Source organism: Kogia breviceps, chromosome 12 (genome assembly GCF_026419965.1).
Source record: "Kogia breviceps isolate mKogBre1 chromosome 12, mKogBre1 haplotype 1, whole genome shotgun sequence".
Classification (NCBI taxonomy): domain Eukaryota; kingdom Metazoa; phylum Chordata; class Mammalia; order Artiodactyla; family Physeteridae; genus Kogia; species Kogia breviceps.
Genome location: NC_081321.1, coordinates 73,713,349 through 73,732,468, shown reverse-complemented (window position 1 = coordinate 73,732,468; position 19,120 = coordinate 73,713,349). Strand labels below are relative to the sequence as shown.

Genomic DNA, 19,120 nt, shown 5'->3' with positions numbered 1-19,120 from the left:
CATTCATTGAGCAGAAATTACAGGAGACATAAAGAGAAATAAACACAAACATGCTAATCTTGGGAGACTCCAATTCATCTCTCCAGTGCATGATCAATCAGGTAGGAAAAAATAAGGATACACAATGACCTAAATATCATAATTGATATAATGCAAATGATTAATATATTATAAACACCATAACCTGAAATGAGAGAATACACTTATTTTCCCAAAAATGACCAATAGAAAACTTTACAAAATCTAAAAAAAAGAACCATAGAAATAACATTCTTTGATCACACTACCTAGAGACTATTAATCACACTATTAATAATGGTGCAAATATTCTAAATAATATATTAACAAAAAGAATCCAGGAGCTCATTTAAAAAAACAAAAACAAGACAAAAAAACCATTGTTACCAACTGAGATCATAATGGTCCACTACTAGAAACTCTATTAATGCAGTTCATCATATTGACAAATCTAAAGAAAAAAAGTATAGGATCTCTCCATAGATGCTGAAAAAGTGTTGGACAAAATTCATCTGCCTTTCCTGATACAACAAACAAAGAAAACAACCAAGAAAACATTGAAATAGAAATAGGAGGCTATCTTGTCTCAATAAAATGTATCTAATTCAAAACAAAGCCATTATAATGCTTCTGACTTTTATGGAAGTGTCTTCATTGTGTTGGCTAGTATCCACTAACACTACTACTATGTAACATTGTGCTGGAGCTATTAGTCAATACCATTACCCAATAGAAAATGATTATAAATATAAAAATTGGAAGAGATGAGTAAAAATACCACTAATTATAGATAACATGGTAGTATAATTAGAAGATTCAAGAGGTTTTATTAAAAACTACTACAAACAATAAGAGAATTCACTAATAATGAAGTACAAAATCAATGTGCAAAACTCAGTTGTTTTTAAATATTCAAACAACCAGTTAGAAGATTTAATAGGAGAAAAGAGTTCATATATAACAGCAACAGAAAAGATAAAGTACATAAACTTAATGTCAAGAAAAATGTGAGACCTGTTAAAAATAAAATTTAAAATAATACTGATGGCCACAAAATAGCCTTTCTACAAATGGAAAGTCCATGTTATTGGGTAGGAAGACTCAACGTTATATATGTGTCAATTCTCTCTAAATTAATTTGTAAATTTAACATGATCTCAGTGAAAGCCCAACAGTTCTAAGCTATATCACCAGATGCTAAACTTAGTAAGAAAAATAAACATAGAAGGGGACCAGCCCTAAAAGACATTAAAACAATTTTAAAAGCTTAAATAATTAAGAGTAGCATAGTGGTCCATTAGCAAAATAGAAACTCCAGAAGTAAGTGTATCAGATACATACAGGAATTGAGTGTATATAAAAGATGCCATCTCAAGTCATTAGGAAGAAAAGGGACTGGTCGATAAATACTTTAGGGATAAGTAAAGTAATATCCATATCTTACTTCATATGCCAAAATAAATTCCAAAGGTACCAAAAATTTAAATTTTTTGAAATACGACCAAAAAACAGTAAGAAGGAAAGCTGGAGCAATTACTTTATAAATTTGGAGTTAGGAAGGTCTGTCTAAACTTTTATGACTCAGAATCCCCAAGTCATAAATTATTTTATTGGTAAATTTGGACATAGGAGAATTTTTTTTAATTGAAGAAAGAAAGTCATGAACAAAGTTTTAAAAAAGACAAACTGTGAGAAATTTTTAAAACTCACCACACAGGGCTAGATTCTCTAATATGCTGATATAAATTGGTAAGACCATTACCATTTTCAAATACAGAAAAAGGAAATGAAATTTGCTCTTAAGTAAATGACAAGATAATCAACCTCCCTTATAAAAAAAGAAATATAAACAGAAACCACACAGGATATCATTTTCTACCTCTCAGTCGGCAAAAATCCAAAGTTAGCTAACACATTTGGTTGATAGGACTCTGCGGGAAAAATAGCATTTTCTCATGCATTGCTGATGGGAGTATAAGTTGGCCGTGTGCTAATATCTATACATCTTACAAGTGTATATACCCTTTACCCTAGCAATTCCACTGCTAGGAAAACCCAGATATCCACTAGTGATGTGTGGAATGCTGCCTGTACATTAGTACAAGATTAGTCATTGCAACGAAAAAATTTGAAAATATACTAACTTTCATCAATATGTAACTAGCTAAATAATTAGTAATATGTCCATATAATGGAATTACAGGTAGTTGTTAAAAAGTGAAAGCAGAAACTCTCCCTGCACTGATATCAAGTGGTATCCAAGGTATATTAAGTGAAAATAGTGTGATTACACAAAAGTAGAATAGTGTTTGTTAAGTGAAAAGAGAACAGAGTGTGTAGTATGTCATCTTTGGGGTAAAAAGGAGAAAAATAATGTAGCTATATTTTCTTGTATATGCATAAAGGAATTCTAAATGAATACTCCAAGATTAATAATAGCTGTTATGGGCTTCCCTGGTGGCCCAGTGGTTAAGAATCTGCCTGCCAATGCAGGGGGCACGGGTTTGAGCCCTGGTCCGGGGAGATCCCACATGCCGCAGAGCAACTAAGCCCACGTGCCACAACTACTGAAGCCCCCGCGCCTAGAGCCCGTGCTCCACAACAAGAGAAACCACTCCAATGAGAAGCCCGCATACCGCAACAAAGAGTAGCTGCCCCTCACCGCAACTAGAGAAAGCCCGCACACAGCAATGAAGACCCAACGCAGCCAAAAATAAATAAATTAAATTAAATTAAAATTTTTTTTAAAGAGCCCTCTTTAAAAGTCATGAGGGACACAAAATAATAAAAAATAATAAATAAAACAAAATAATAGCTGTTATCCAGAGGGTTGGACCTAGGGGCAAACAGAAAAATGCAAGACATGGATATAAAAGACGCTTTTCACTTCTTATGTTTTTTTGAACAAGAAAGCTTTATGTATTCAAAATTAAATTTAAAAGATATAAATAAAAAAAGAAAGAACAATTTGTTATGAAGGTAATACTGTCTTGTGTTTTTCTTAATTTTTAAAAATGTAATTCTAATTTTCTTAATTTTTAAATTTAATTCATTTTTTAATTTTTTGCATTATTTATCATATCTAATAAAATTTTGAAGGCATTAGTTGAGTCAATCTCATTGCACACTATTTACTTTTTAATAAAACTTTAGCATTTCCATAATCCTAAATATTTCCAGCAGGAAAGGACATAGAAGAGCCAGGCTATAAAATTGATAACTTTTCAACTGCAAATGGTTTCATCCCCAGTAGTTTGCCGAGTGTGTAGTTTCCTTGTCACTTTTTCTGGTTGGCAGAATTCTTATGATCAAAGTATCTTTAATAATACATAAAGCTCACTTAGAACACATCTACTGACAATAAACTTCAAAGGCAGTGAAATCCATAGCTGTACAAAGATTCCCGTGTTGTGACATGCTACCAATTTTTAATTAATCAGTGTATATATCTAGTGTATTAAATGTAAGAAATGACATTTGTCACTCACCCCAAATTTGTTCAGGGAATTTCATTGGCAATAGTAAGAGGTGGTCAATTCCTACTGCCCCATCCAAGCATGCACAGCCATCCTGGCTCCAGACAAGCCACTGGTGCCACCTTCTCCTCTCATGAGGTCTGCAAGCCAACGGAGAAACTTCAGTTCCCACATCCTATAGCTCAACCAAAGATTGGGACCAGCCCTATCCCCTTCTGATTAAAATAAGAAAATATGGTCAAATCACAACAATAGTGATTTGATATTTCTATATGTTTCAAAATGATCACCAGGATAAATCTAGTTTCCATCTGTACTGTACAAAGATAGTGTTGTAGGTCAATGCTTCAAAAACAAGTAAATTCGTAGAAAAAGAGATCAGATTTGTAGTTACCAGAGGCAGGGGGTGGAATGAGAAGGAAGTGGATGAAGGCAGTCAAAAGATACAAACTTCCAGTTATAAGATAAATAAGTACTAGGACGTAATGCATAACATGATAAATGTAATTAGCACTGCTGTACTTCATATATGAAAGTTGTTAAGAGAGTCAATCCTAAGCGTTCTCATCGCAAGGAAAAAGATTTTCTATTTCTTTAATTTTGATGATGGACGTGATATATGTGATAATGGATGTTCACTAAACTTATTGTGATTATCATTTCATTATGTATGTCAGTCAAATCATTATGCTGTACACCTTAAACTTATACAGTGCTCTATGTCAGTTATATCTCAAAACTGGAAGAAAAAATAAAAAAATAAAAGAACCCAAAGAAGACATTCCTATTTTTATCATTATTATATCTGTATCTTAAATTAACTTCAAAACCAATATTCAAATAGATAAAATAATAATTCTATGGCAAAGATGAGGAGGGCTGTGAATATTTAGCCATAAACATTCACATTTTTATAACTATTGCAATATAAATAATTTGTTTAGCCAAATAATGCCTGCCATTGTTTCAAAAACCACCTGCAAAACCTGGCTTTGAGAATAGCATCCAGGGACTAAGTAATCCGTGGCCATGGTGGGCACCATTTGCAAAGGGATTAGTAACATACACAGTCACTTTCAATTCAGCTTAAATTTCAGTCTGAATTTGAGCAGCATCGTGCTGACACAACACATTCATAACAAGAGAGGAGTTTCCTGTTCTTTTTATGAAGCTTTGTAACCTTGGTTTCTGGGACTCCTTGTTTTGGAAAAAAAAAAAGAAAAATCACTTCCTGATCATTTCTCTGTTGAAGAAAAAAACTAATTAAAAGAATAATTGGGAAATGAACATGTTTTACATAAAGATATGTAAGTGATCTTTTTTTATTTTTAATTCAACTTAAAATCTGACTACACATTATTTTTACCTATAAGTATGCACAAGGGAAAAAATAAATAAAACACTTCTGCTTACTGGCTGCTTCTAATAGGAGTTCAGTATCACAAAGACCACAGAAACCACATGACTGTGACAATTACTATGGCAACTAACAAAATTTTCAAATTGAAATAGTCCGGGCTGCCCACACAGAGCTCTTAGATTTGACATCCATTTCCACTTCAATGTATATGTGCAAATTTGGAAGCCCCTGTCATCTTGTAACCACAATGAAAAAAACTGCCTACGTTAACCCTGCTACTTGATTTTCACTTGACTGTTCCATACATCAGGGAGCATCTCTTGCAGCACTCCATTAAAAAATGAAGACCAAAAAGTTGGCTGCCCATCTAGAAAACTGCACATAAAGCCTGAAGTACACACGGTACTAAATTAGCAATATCATCCATATGTTTTCTCCTCTGTGTACTCAGTGCCATGAAAATAAGTTCCTTAAAAATAGCTTCCATCACATAGTGTATCTGTTTCTTCTCCTGACTCAGATCGTCATTTTAATCTGTCTGATTTAATTATCTAAAACCAAGTCCCTCACGTCAGAGAGGGCCTTTCCTCAAATAAATATCACACAGGAAAGCTGATGTGTAATGAAATTGTAAATGGTTTGGTCAGAATGTTCTGTTTTGTTTTCAGAGACAACAGAATTTCAGGAATCTTTTGGCTCATTATCATGTGCTGATGAGGAAAGTCTCAATATGGACATCAAAGCCATTTGGAAAGGCTGAAAAGACAAGGAAAGTGTAAATAATCCTCTGTCCTGGCAACACACCCTTCTAATTGGGAAAAAAAAAAAAAAAAGTCATTGGAGAGAATTCTGCCATGCTCAGCAAATGTCACTATGTGATTTTCTCTTCCTGCTTCTACTTCAGTAGAAACAAGAAACAGGAAATTTTAGGACAAGAAAGACAGAGGAAATGATGTGCATCTTAGAAGGACAGGCAGACAAGAAAGGCAAATGGAGATCTCTTCTGCTAGGACATAGGAAATTGGGATATACGAATTCACTATTGAGATAGAAATTTTCCTATCAGCAGCAAAAACATCGTCGTCATCATCATCATCATAATTAGCAACCCAACGCTCCCTGAGTACTTACACATACCAGGCATTGTTAAAAGTGTTTTACATGAATAGGCTCATTTCAGCCTTGCTTTCAGTGTACCACTGCCGTCTCCAACTGCTAAGCAAGTCATAAGGTGTAGAGTGGAGCCAGTATTTAAACCCAGGCAATCTGTTTTCAGGTTTTAAACCCTGAAGAGAGAATAGGTGTCTGGAAAAGTCTATAATATTTCCCCTTGGAGTCTGTTGCCTTTCAAAGTCTGCACACAAAAACAAAAACCATAATTTACAATAGTGATGTTTGATGGGACCGGCATTTAATGAGAAGATATACCTATAGTTGGAAAATGTCACCTGGGTATGGTTCTGACTAGGGGATTCGGAGAGCTAGGCTCCCACAACCAGCCTATGGCAGCAAACCTTAGTGTCCAGAGCAGCATTTTAAAAGGTGAATAAGTCTAAAGTTAGTAAGATAGAAGCAAATGGAGGCAAAAATACAATCAACTCTTGATTATTTGTGATTTATGGCTGGGAAATACAGGTCATTCAAACAGCTACTTTAGCCGATAAGTTCAACCTTCTGCCCATGAAAACCTTGTGCATTCAGTTTTTATTACTGCTGTAACAAATTACCACAAATATAGTAGCATAAAACAACACAAATTAAGTGTCTTATAGTTTAGTAGGTCAGCAATCTAGTATGGGTCTTACCGGACTACAAACGAGGTATCTGCAGGCTGCATTTCTTTCTGGAGATTTTAAGGGAGAATCTGTTTCTTACTCATTTAGCTGCCACATTCCTTGGCTCATGGCCCTCTCGCTCACCTTCAAAGCCAGCAATGGCAAGTTGAGTTCTTCAAATCTCTCCTCCTTCCTCTTCTGTCTCATCTCTCTGACCCAACCAGGAAAGTTTCTTCCCTTTTTAGGACTCACATGATTATATTGTGCCCATGCATTTAACCCAGGATAATCTCCTGACTTCAGGGTCCATACCTTCGATTATACCTGCAAAGATCCTTTGCCATGTAAGGTAAAATATATACAGTCCTACCCAGTTCCACAGCTCACATCTCCAGGTCCATAGATAAAGCCAGGAACATCTTTGGAGGACATTATTCTGCAACTTCATTTATGAATAGGAAGCACAGTTAGAAGGTTTTGTTTGTTCCTCTTTTTCTCTTTAACAGCTTTTTGAGGTGCAATTGATGTACATTGAACTGCACATGTTTAAAATGTACAATTTTATGAGTTTTGACATTTGTATACAGTATACACCCATAAATCTGTCACCACAGTCAATACAATGAATATACCCATTATTCCTAAAGGTTTCCTTGTGACCCTTTTTAACCCATCCCTCCCTCCTTCGTGTCATTCCCAGGCAACCATTGATCTGCTTTCTGTTATTATAGATGAGTTTGTATTTTCTAGAATTTTATATAAATGGAATTACACAGTATGTACTGTGGGGGGAGGTCTGCCTTTTTTCAATCAATAGTACTACATGACCTAGCCATTCCACGCCTATGTGCTACTTATTTATTTATTTATTTTTGGCTGCGTTGGGTCTTTGTTGCTGTGTGTGGGCTTTCTCTAGTTGCGGCGGGCGGGGGCTGCTCTTCATTGCTGTGCGCGTGCTTCTCTTGCTGTGGCTTCTCTTGTTTCAGTGGCTTCTCTTGTTGCAGAGCCCGGGCCCTAGGTGCACAGGTTTCAGTAGTTGTGGCTCACGGGCTCTAGAGCACAGGCTCAGTAGTTGTGGTGCACGGGCTTAGTTGCTTCACAGCATGTGGGATCTTTCCAGACTAGGGATCAAACCCGTGTCCCCTGCATTGGCAGGCAGCTTCTTAACCACTGTGCCACCAGGGAAGTCCCTCCTATATACTACTTTTATTGTTTCTGGCTGGGACAATGTGTTAAGAAGAGAAAAGAGACTAAGAACAACCTGAGCTTTTCCGACCTCCAGTCCAGCTCAGATATGAACCCCGAGCTAACTTAGACATATGAAATCTTCGACACTCAAGACAATATTCTGTTCTCTCCATTAGTTTTTGCTGTGTAAGAAACTATCCCTGAAACTAAGTGGCTTAAACAATATCACTTCTCTGTGAATCAGTGATTTAAGCTGGTATTTGCTGGGTCATTCTGCTAGGGCTTGCTAGGCTCACTCTGGGGCTAAAGTCAGTGGGTAGATTGGGTAAGGGCTGATTCAATGTCTCGCTCAATGTCTGGTGGCTGGTGCTGGCTGTCAGTTGATGCTGGCTGCCAGTGGGGTGATGAAGATGACTGGCCACAGGTCTCCAGCAAATTACTCCAGGTTTACATTTACCTGGTGGCAGCCACAGGATTCCCAAGAGCAGCAAGAGAGGCAAGACCCAATGCTCAAGGACTTTTCAAGCTTCTGTTTACATCATATTTGCTAATGTTTTATTGGCCATAGCAAGTCACATGACTAAGCTCAGATTAAAGGGTGAAGAAACAGACTCCACCTCTTGATGAGAGTAACTACAAAGAAACACTGCAAAGGACATGCATTCAGGTAGGGGAAGATTTTGAAACCATGTTTCTGCAGTCTCGCTCATCTACTTCTCTTCTTCCTTCATTAACTACACTCCCTCACTACCCATTCACACCTCAAGCCATGCCTCAAGTTCAATTTCCTTAACCATCACTCAGCAGAATCCATTCTCTCATAAGTTACCAGTGAACTTCTTGTTTCTTGCTAAATCCAGGGAATCCATTTCCCTCATCATCTCATTTGGCATCTTGGCATCATTTGATACAATCTTCTCCCTTGGCTTTGATAACACTATTCTTTTCCTTATAGGCCTCTTAGCTATTTCTTCACAGTCTCCTTTATGGAAAAAGTGTGTAGCATGGTGCCTAGCATAAAATAAGCATTTTAAATGGTTTGTTGAATGAATTATTGAATGAGTGAATGAATGCAAAAACAAATAAAAAAGGATTATGTTCCCCTACCCACCAATTAAATGTTAGAGTTTGCCAATCTTTGGTTACTACGTGTACACTGATGATTTCCAATTTTATGTCTCCAGAGCCTAAATCCCTTTCCTTACTTCAGGCATGTATATGCAACCTCTGACTGGACTTTCTCCCCACTGACACTCCAAACTCAACCTGTCCGAGTCTGATCTCATTAATCTCACTGCCAGACCTACTTTTCTTCCAGATTCTTCCACAATCTACCTAGTCACCCAAGTCAGAACTCTGAGTGTTATCCTTGGCTCCATCCTATCAGTCAGCTAAGTCCTGTTACATCTTCCTTTTGAAATCAGCCCCCTTATTTCCAACCACGTTGTTTCTACCACTTTTGTTTGGGTCCTCATTAGTCTTTATCTAAATGCCTGCAACTACCCCCCAACTCAGTGTTTGCAAAATCACTCTGAAGACAAAAATCATCTGAAGACCGGAAGCATATGTTTTTATGCTTGTTAAAAACATAGATTACCAGACATGCCCCAAATCTTCTGCATCATAATCTCCCAGAAAGGAGCCTGGAAACATGTATGTTTAAAAAGCACCCCAGATGATTCTTGCTATCAGGGAAAATATTTTTTTTTCCTCCCAGATGCCAGAGTTGCCACCCACCCCATAATCTACTCTCCACAGCATTGCCAGTGACCTGTTTAAAATACGAATCTAATCTTATCTCTCCTTTGCTTAAAATATTTTCATGGTTCTTCATGGTGTCTAAGATAATAGCCACATTCTTTAACAGACCCTTCATATTTCTCTGGCCTTATCATTTCAATCCTTTTCACTATGGACTCTACGCTCTATTCTTAACTCTTTCCTAAATGCAGCATGCATACCCTTTCAGGCCACTGCACCAGCTCTACCTGCTACTTAGGACACTCAACCCCTTTATTCATCACACACATATAATACTTCAGTGAGACAGGCACTGTTCTGAGTGCTTTGGAAGTATTAACTCACATATTCATCCTTACAACCCTGGGATGGGTAAGTAGATGGTGGATACCATTGTTATCCCCACTCATGGAGAAAAGGGAGAGACATTTGCCTGGAGTCATGCATAGTCGCTGGCAAAAACCATGACTTGATCCCAGACAGCCTGGCTGTAGAATCTATGCATTTAGCACCCATGCTCTAGTGCCTTGCCTTCATCTGGTTATACTCGTTTTTATTCAAAGCACATCTCATGCATTAATACTTCCTGGAAGGCTTCTTCAATCCCCCAGTCTGAATTAGCATTCTGGGCTTATTTTTTGTCACAGCACTCATAACGCTGTACCATTAAAGTCTCTTTTCTTGTCTTACAAACCAGACTGTAAGTTCCTTAACAGAAGGAAACACATTTTTTTGTATCCCCAAAACCTAGCACAATACTAACTATCCGTTGAATTTTTTTTTTTTTTTTTTTTTTTGTGGCACGCAGGCCTCTCACTGCTGTGGTCTCTCCCGTTGCGGAGCACAGGCTCTGAATGTGCAGGCTCAGCGGCCATGGCTCACGGTCCTAGCCGCTCCGCTGCATGTGGGACCTTCCCAGACCGGGGCATGAACCCGTGTCCCCTGCATCGGCAGGCAGACTCTCAACCACTGCGCCACCAGGGAAGCCCTATCCGTTGAATTTTTTAAAAAGGAATAAATGAATGAGTGAGTAAACTTATAAGGGAGCTGCAGGGAACATCAACAACAGACAATCTGAATATTCTGCCCCTGAATCGTCAAGTCATCTGTACACAATTTCATAAGGCTTTTCAATTTGGGGCATATGAGATGGCCTATCTTGTATGAAAATAAACTTTGGAGTCTTCTTACAAATTCTACAAATGTTCATGGGAATTCAGATTAAACGCATGATTGGACATTTATTTGTTTAATCTACTCAGTAGATTTCTTTTATTTCTCTGTGTCAAGCATGAAAGTTAAAACTATTTCTAGACCTTTCATCTTAGCTCAGCTTTCCCCTTAATTTCTTCACTCCAAAATGTTGAACAAAACAGGTCCCTTTTTGTGGTTGGAAAGTTTGGCTTTACATAGAACCTTTCAACACACAACTGTCAGCACCTGATTATGGGTCATTTTTTAGCCTCTGACTTTCACTTCCTTCCTTAAATAGGTCTTTCAGATGAATCATCTTCAGCCACTCTGTGATTATGCAGGGAACAGTTACTCAGTATATAAATGAACAGGATGCACTCAGCTCCTTCCTACCTTGTATCCTTCTGTGCTCTGATTTTGGGGGTTTCATTTTCCATTCAGTAAAAATTTGAGTAACAACCGTGTGCTCGATTTTGTGTAAACCCTCAGTTCATTAACACTTCCTGCAAGTATGAGAGGAAGCAAATAGCTGGGGAAAGCTCACATCTACCAGTTTTCAGCCTTTTAGCATTTCGGGTTTGGAGAGGAATTTAGTGGGAAAGGACTTGGATGAGACTTTTTATAATACTTGTGCAATTATTTTTCTATATCTCATGTCATTATTAAAATAATTGTGTGTGTGTACAATACATTATACATATAAATGTAAGTAATCTGTCCACCACCACAGTAGTAGAGCCTTCTAACTACTCAAAAATTTAGCTCTCAGCCCATAACCCATGAATACTTTATCAAATTCATTCCTATAATATGCATGCTGATAGTCATAACTATTGGATCGATTTTGGAAAATAATATATTTTGGTAAATAATCTATTTAATGATAGTTTATGGGTTGTATCACATGTACACATGTCTATGAATATTAATATGAAAGGATCCACTTTTTTCCATATGAAACCAAGAAAAATCAAAGTACCAAGACCTACAATACTGGAAAATACTAGAATGAATTAAGGAAAGAGGAAGTTTACAATAGGAATCCTTGTCTTTTATCTTCCATATGAATGACATCCTACATATGTATGATCCTGACCTACATTTCTACAGTTGAAGGCTGTTTCCTGAGTGAATCATAGCTGCGAGGAAATGTGCAGCAATAGAGGTATGAAAATACACAGGCAACAGCACTCTGACAGAGCAATTCTATAGGCAAGAGATTAAAGGACTAATGTGCAGGACCTCAGATGTGGTAGGTTTTAGGAAAGATTTTGAACCTCTATAAGAGTGCAAAAACTACTTATTTAAGAGTCTTTCCAGGCTGCTAAAGAAGATTCTGGCTTTGTGCTGCTTCCCCCTCTTGTTTATCTTCTGAGAAGAGAAGAGATGTCAAAAGAAAGTAATGCTTTGGGCATTAGTAATGGAGAATCGTCAGAGAATGAACAGAGAGCAGTGCCTGCGACATGGTAGGAAACGAGGAAGATGTAACAGAGTCAATTAGGATAAAGAGCCAGAGAGGGTGGGAAGAGAAAAATAGAAACAGCCCAAACTGGTGACGGAGGAAGTGGCTCAGAAAAGAGGCTAGGAGTGCGAATAGCTATGGGTTGTGACGGCAACTTGTGGGAAAGAGAAAAGAGGAAATTTTCTGAGAGCTATGTGTACCCTTCCTAGTATTTGAGAAACATGAGTGCAGTATTTGAGATGTTCTGAAATTACTTTTGGTAGCTGAGTTCCTTTGCATACAGTACTGCCCTGGAACAGAACTACATGGTTCATGGCTTTATAAACATTACATGTCTTGCAGTGAAATGTTATGAAAACCACCTTCACTGTCATCTGGCCAGCAGGATTTGTTGCCTCTGGATGAACTGATAAAACCCCTTTAGATTGACTCATTCTCTACTTGGACCACACTGCCTCTTTTCCTCTCCCCATCTTCATTTACTGTTCTTTGTGTCCTTGTTGAAATACAAATAACATACTAGACTTTAACATCCTTGATGCCAGGAACTGTGTCTTTTCTTATTTTTGTATTTCGAGTTATATCTGGCAGAACACCCAGGATGTGATTAGATATTCAGTTAGTTAACTAATCAATTAATTAACTCTAGGATACATATAAAGTTTTGCAAAATAAAATGAGTAAAAATGCATGAAGAAAAAGCCAAGTAGCTTTGGTTCTGTTGGTGGTATTTTAATTATTATCACTTTCTTATTGACCTTTTCAATATTCTGATTCAGCAATATATTGGAATCCAAGAACTATCAGATACATTAGTCACTGGTGATTTAATTACTACAACTTTGCTTACCAACCTTACCAAAATGTTCTAATTTCAGCAATATATTTGGAACTCAATTGTTATTGCTACATTTTAACACTTCAGAAAATATCACTAACTTAAGAGACTAAAGTAGTTATATAAGTAGCATTAATAACACTTGCATTTTCTACCATTCTTGTCTAAAAATTAGCTACAAAATTGGCCAGTTTTAATTCTCTAAAGTTTATGAAGGTATGCATGAGATCGTAGCTACAACTCCCACACGAATTGTTTTGATTGTCTGGAAGTCTTTGTTGTTTCATTAGCTATTATCCTTCTGCAGAAGTCCTAACATAATGAAATGCACCAAACCTTCTCTGGATCCAGAATTGCAGTGTGCCATGGTAGTATATAAGACTAAGATTTAAAGGCTAGGTAAGAGCACCCATCGAGAATCTGGACTGAACCGTAGCAAGTTAAAAAGGAATGAAAACATTTGTTCTCTGACAAGGAACTTATATACAACATACACAAAATAAGTTGCTGTGATGTGAAATGAGAAGCATTAAAACATATACATACACACACTTTTCTGTCATGCATTCATAAACTTACATTTTCAGTTATGTTGTTCCTCTCTCAGTGTACACACATTGCCAGATAGGTGTGTAGGTAAAGTAGAAGAGTCCAGTTGAGGAAACAGGCCTGGAAGAGGCAGCACTTACCAGCTGTGTGCCCTATGTAAGTCTTAGAGCTTCACTGAGCCTCCGGTTCTTCATATGTGAGGAGGAGTGAACACCTCCTTCTTGAGTGGGGTCTAAAGAGGAAATGAGGTCACCGTGGAAGTGCCTAGCATAGAACACCCCACAACCAACCGTCCTCTCTCCACATTGCATTTTACTTTGATTTCTGACTGCTAACTCACGGTAAAGCCTGCACCTTCTTGGCAGTTCTGCTTCTTAGACACCAAGATTAAACAAACAAACAAAAAGCCCCCTTCTGATGACTACAAAAAAATAAAACTATTTACACAAGTCACAAAGAAGTAGCATTAAATATGTTACTGATGAGAGTTGTTCCGATGTACATATAAATGCTTGGCTACTTAAAAGATACAAAAGGCAATTAATATAAAGGAGAGGAGGTTTCTGGGAAGATTGTAGAACAAGAAGCTGTCCCTTGAAAGGGTATTATAAGTAAGGTATGATTAAGGAAATTTTTATCGTGTTTATTCTTTTATGATATAATGCGCACTTTAAAAAAAAAGGGGGGCTTCCCTGGGGCTTCCCTGGTGGCGCAGTGGTTGAGAATCTGCCTGCCGATGCAGGGGACACGGGTTCGAGCCCTGGTCTGGGAAGATCCCACATGCCGCGGAGCAACTAGTCCTGTGAGCAATAACTACTGAGCCTGCGCATCTGGAGCCTGTGCTCCACAACGAGAGAGGCCCAGATAGTGAGAGGCCCGCGCACCGCGATGAAGAGTGGCCCCCGCTTCCCACAACTAGAGAATGCCCTCACACAGAAACGAAGACCCAACACAGCCAAAAATAAATAATTTAATTAATTAATTTTTTAAAAAACAAAACAACTTGGAAAGCATATAAATTTTTTTTTAATATCATAAAATCAGCCATAAACTCATACCAGATATAAACTCTGGTAACATTTGGTGTTTTCCTTCCAATGTTTTTCTTCATATGTGATCCACGTTTTTTACCTATTTTAAATTATATAATTTATGTGTCTTTGCATCTCATTTTTTTTCTTAGATTGTATAATAAGCATTTTCCATGCTATTCAACATTTTCTGAAATCATGCTTTTTAATAATTTTTCACGGCTGCCTGTTATACATAAGATACATGCACAATAACTCTGAATTTCACCACTTACCAATGACTACTTTATATTGCTCCCAGTTTTTCACTTTTAGCAGAACTTTAGATGATGAGAATGATGCGTTTTAGTTAAAACTAACATTTTGACCAACATGACATAAACTTTACTGACTGGATAATGAAGAGAAAGAGATGAAGGGGAACAGCTCAGAATAGATAGCCAACATGGAATTATGTTAACTCTATATACTATAAGATAATATAACAATGCAATTGTACTTCTAAGTAAGTTAAAAACATCTTAAGGGAGTCAGAGAGCATTTACTTACACCAAGGAATGGACAGGAATTAAACAGTGAAAAAAGGTTATGTTCTTTCCAAAACACTGATGAGTGTGAGACCTGAACTAGTTTTTGCAGTCACATTTGGTCTCTGGAAAGTGTTCTGTATCGTAAGAAGATGCCATATTTAATAAACATTAAATGGCAGAATGACATCTGGCTAATAAGACAGATAAGGAGCTCATCTCATACACAGGTTGAGCTCAAGTGGACTCTGGCATAACCATCAAAGAGTGCAAGCAGCGTGGGCAGAGAGGGCAAGGACAGAAGCGAAGATTTCTTCCATTCAAAACCACGCAATTCCATTTCATCAAGTCTTTCCTGATGATCTCCTTCTCCAGCGCCTCCCCTCATCACAAGCTCTCACACTGTAGGCGCATGCCATCAGTTCATGGACTCAACTAAGTTCTAACAGTGTAAGGACACATAGAACAAATTCAATGTTCATGATGGTCATCCTCTGTTCCTCTTTCGTACAGCACTGAATAGTCTCTTCTGAGGTTCCATAGACCCTCCTCCTTTGTTACACTGAAACTTGAGCAACTGTAGATTGTGAAATGAAGGATTATAAACCAGAGCCAGGAGAACTACAGCAGAAAATGAACTAAGGTAGAAGTTAGAACCCGATTATAAGAACACGTTGAACAGATAGCCTGGAGACAGAGATAGATAAAAAACCAAAAGATAGAAGGAACTGGAGAGGTGAAGTCAGACAAAGAATCAGAAACCAGAGAGATCAGGTCAGGAGAAGGCACCAGTGCAGAAAGAAGTCAACACTTGGGAGGACCAGAGGTCACTGCTTCAGAGACAGAGTGTCTTAAACTGAAATTAGACCAGCCTCAAATGGAAGGACATTGTTTACTCCTCCTGAAAAATCAAGATCCACAGATTGGCATCCTGGACATAGAACCAAGAGATTAAGATGAATGCATTGGGTTTGGTAAACTAGCACCTCATTCAACTCCCTGAGGCCCAGTAACTTATCTGGCTTTGGGACTGGGTCTTTCTCTTTTATCTGCCTTACCTCCTATTCTCCAGTTTCACAGCAGGTCAGACCCCCTTTTGATTAATAGCTTTGGCTTAAGCCAAAATCTTCATAGGATCCTTTGGTTTCTGGTTGAAACTACTATATGCAAGGCCACCTCCTCACTCGTGCAAGAGACATCCTTTCTGTCCTATATGTCCCCAACTCATTTCAGACAAAGACAGATGCCCCTTTCCATTCCTTCCCAGGGTTGAGAGTGGCAGGATGTGTTTGAGCTGCTCAAAACCCTATTTTCTTTGGAGTTGAGGAAGAAGGGGATACAAGAAACAATATGAAGAGAACAGTACACCCAGGGACATCCAAAAGCACTAAAAGCTCCTGTAATGGAGCAGGACCCTCTGGGCCCTTCTCAGGACAGACCCCATGTCCTCTGCCTGCCTCTTGTCTGTAGAAAAACTTTAGCCAAAGAATAAATTTAATCAGAGAAGTCAGAAAATGCAGAAATGAAGGAAAATAGTCAAGCAAGAAAAAATAATAGTAGTTTAGCCATTAAACAAAGCCAAGGACTTTTACTTCCTCCTCAAGGGCTATAGATGATATTCTGAGTCATATCTTTTGAGCTGTTTTACAGATACTGAAACCTCCACCAGGTAGGAGAAGTTAACTACGTGATGACCAGACTATAGCCATGACATAAGCTGCTCCATCTTGCACAATTCCAAGAACTGGCCTCAAAGAAACAGGAACAAACCAACCCTAGAGCTAAAGGTTAACTGTACTTAAAACAATCAAGATGAGGCTTATCAGACCACCACATGACCAATTTCAAGATGATTGTAGGAGCTGCCTGTGCTGTTCTGCACGTAGCCCCCCCTGTACACCCCTGAAACTCTCCTTTAAAATCTTTTGCCTCCTGATCGGCAGTTGGGAGTTGACTCTTGGACATGAGTCCACCTTCTCCCCAGATTGCTGGCCTCCTGAATAAAGCAACCTTTCCTTTCCTACCAACATTTGTCTCTAGAGTGGCTTTCAAGCAATGAGCAGCTGACCTGCATTCAGTAACACTCCCTCTAAGAGATGCCTCTTGCCCTGGGCAGGATTGCACAGATCCCCGTGCACCCATGGGGCCACACGCAGTGCATCAGCTTTGCCTCAGCCTCTGCTCTCTCCATAATCCTTCTCAGGAACTCTGAACCTGATATGCTCATTCTTTCACCAACCTTTTAGTTAAAACAAAAAGTCCTCTTGAGCACTTTCTATTTTCCAGACATAGTTGAAGCCTTCCTCCTCATACCGTTTATCTTACTTAAAAATTTCTCATTTTGTGGATTCACAAAACATATTTACATGTGAAAGGCAGCCTCAAGGGGATTCTGGTACATTTGTAAAACTCTTGAAGAGAAGTATTTACATTTTAAAATGAATAATAATGTAGCTTATTGTATATAATGTGTATACAGTAATGTATATTATTGATTCCTAACTAACCACCAGAGATTCTGCTAAGTGCTTTATATTTTAAATTATATATTCTGTATTATATAATTATTTATCCCAATATTTTCAACATACCATTATTGCTTTCAATACACCTCTTATTTCCATTTAACAGAAGAGAAAATTGAAGATCACAAATAGTACATGATGGATTCAGGACTGAAGACCAAACCCATATGACGGCAACATTCATCCTCTGGTCAGTATTCTGCATGGTTTCTTGCTCTGAATAACTCTGGCATTGCTGTCTTTGGCATTTATTTGGCAAGGAGGATGGCACTTTTCAATATCCTACAATGAAGATATAGCTACTGTACAATCTTGGTCACAGAATCATTTAGCTGCCCTGAAAATGGTTGTATGTGAGGCTTGCTAGACTCTAAATTTCCATACTGATCACCTTTTGAAGTGGGAGTGGAAAGAAAAAACTGCAAAATCATCCTTGGACTGCCATCCTGGGAAGTAAAATGGCATTTTTGAATAGTCTTTCAATTTCTTTCAAAGCCCCTGTAGTAGGAATGAAAGGTGTTGCTTCCATCAGAAAGCTCCTTTCACTTCACTGCCCTTCTCAAGATCAGCTTTCTTGTCACTTACAGCTGAAATTGAAGCCAAGCCCTTGGGCTGGACCTCAGGACTCCACAAACTCCTCCCACAGCCTTCATTGCCTTTCTTTCTAATTCAGAGTTCTCACTGCTCCTGGGGCGCTTGGCCTGCCGTCCCACACGCTTGGCTTGTCTCCTGCCTCTGCCCCGCAGTACCTCCCTGTAAGGGCCATTTCACTCCTCTCTGCCACCCCTCTCCCTGTCCACTCTTATCAGACCTTCACTCAGCAACCTCTTCAGTCATACTCACTTCATCAGTGCCCTACTTTGTAAACGGTCTGAAGCTCATTTTATATTCATGGGCTGTGTGTCTCTCTAGCCGTAAAGCAAGGTCTTTGGGGATAAAGATTCTATTTTTCATAGAATAGAGGAGTTAACTGAATGGATACTGGCTTAAGGAAAGAAGATTATTTGGTGCCTGGCACAAGTAAGCATCCATGTATTATAACTCACATACTAATAATAATTCTTGTTTTTGGTGCTTTGGTTCATAGAAATATATATACATATTTAAAAGGTGTTAAGATATCCTGACAACTCTGGTACCTTGGGCACAGCTCAAGACAGGAAGCCAGAGAAGGCTGGTTCACTTTATAGCAGTGATTCTCAGCTGGGGACAAATATCTGGAGACCTTTTTGGTTATCACGACTTGGGGGTCAGGGATGTTACGGGCATCTAGTGGATAGAGGCTAGGAAGGCTACCAAATATCCTACATTGCGCAGGAGGCCCCCCACTGCAAGGAAATACCCATCTCAAAATGTCAGTAGCACTGAGGTTGAGAAACCCTGGTTCAGAAAGTAAGTTATTCTGCGGTCAGGTTGTCAGCATTGCCTGGGCTTGTT

General features: G+C 38.3%; 1 long non-coding RNA gene across 1 annotated transcript in view; it reads right to left on the bottom strand.

Annotated features, from left to right (window-relative positions):
• Positions 1 to 13,778, bottom strand: part of LOC136792214 (uncharacterized) — a 138,826-nt gene extending 125,048 nt beyond the window's left edge. Inside the window, exons 1-2 of the long non-coding RNA XR_010835681.1 lie at positions 13,741 to 13,778; positions 3,507 to 3,634 (exon numbers count right to left, since the gene is read on the bottom strand). This is a non-coding gene — a long non-coding RNA (uncharacterized lncRNA). The remainder of the gene's footprint in view (positions 1 to 3,506; positions 3,635 to 13,740) is intronic.
• Between the last annotated feature and the right edge of the window lie 5,342 nt (positions 13,779 to 19,120).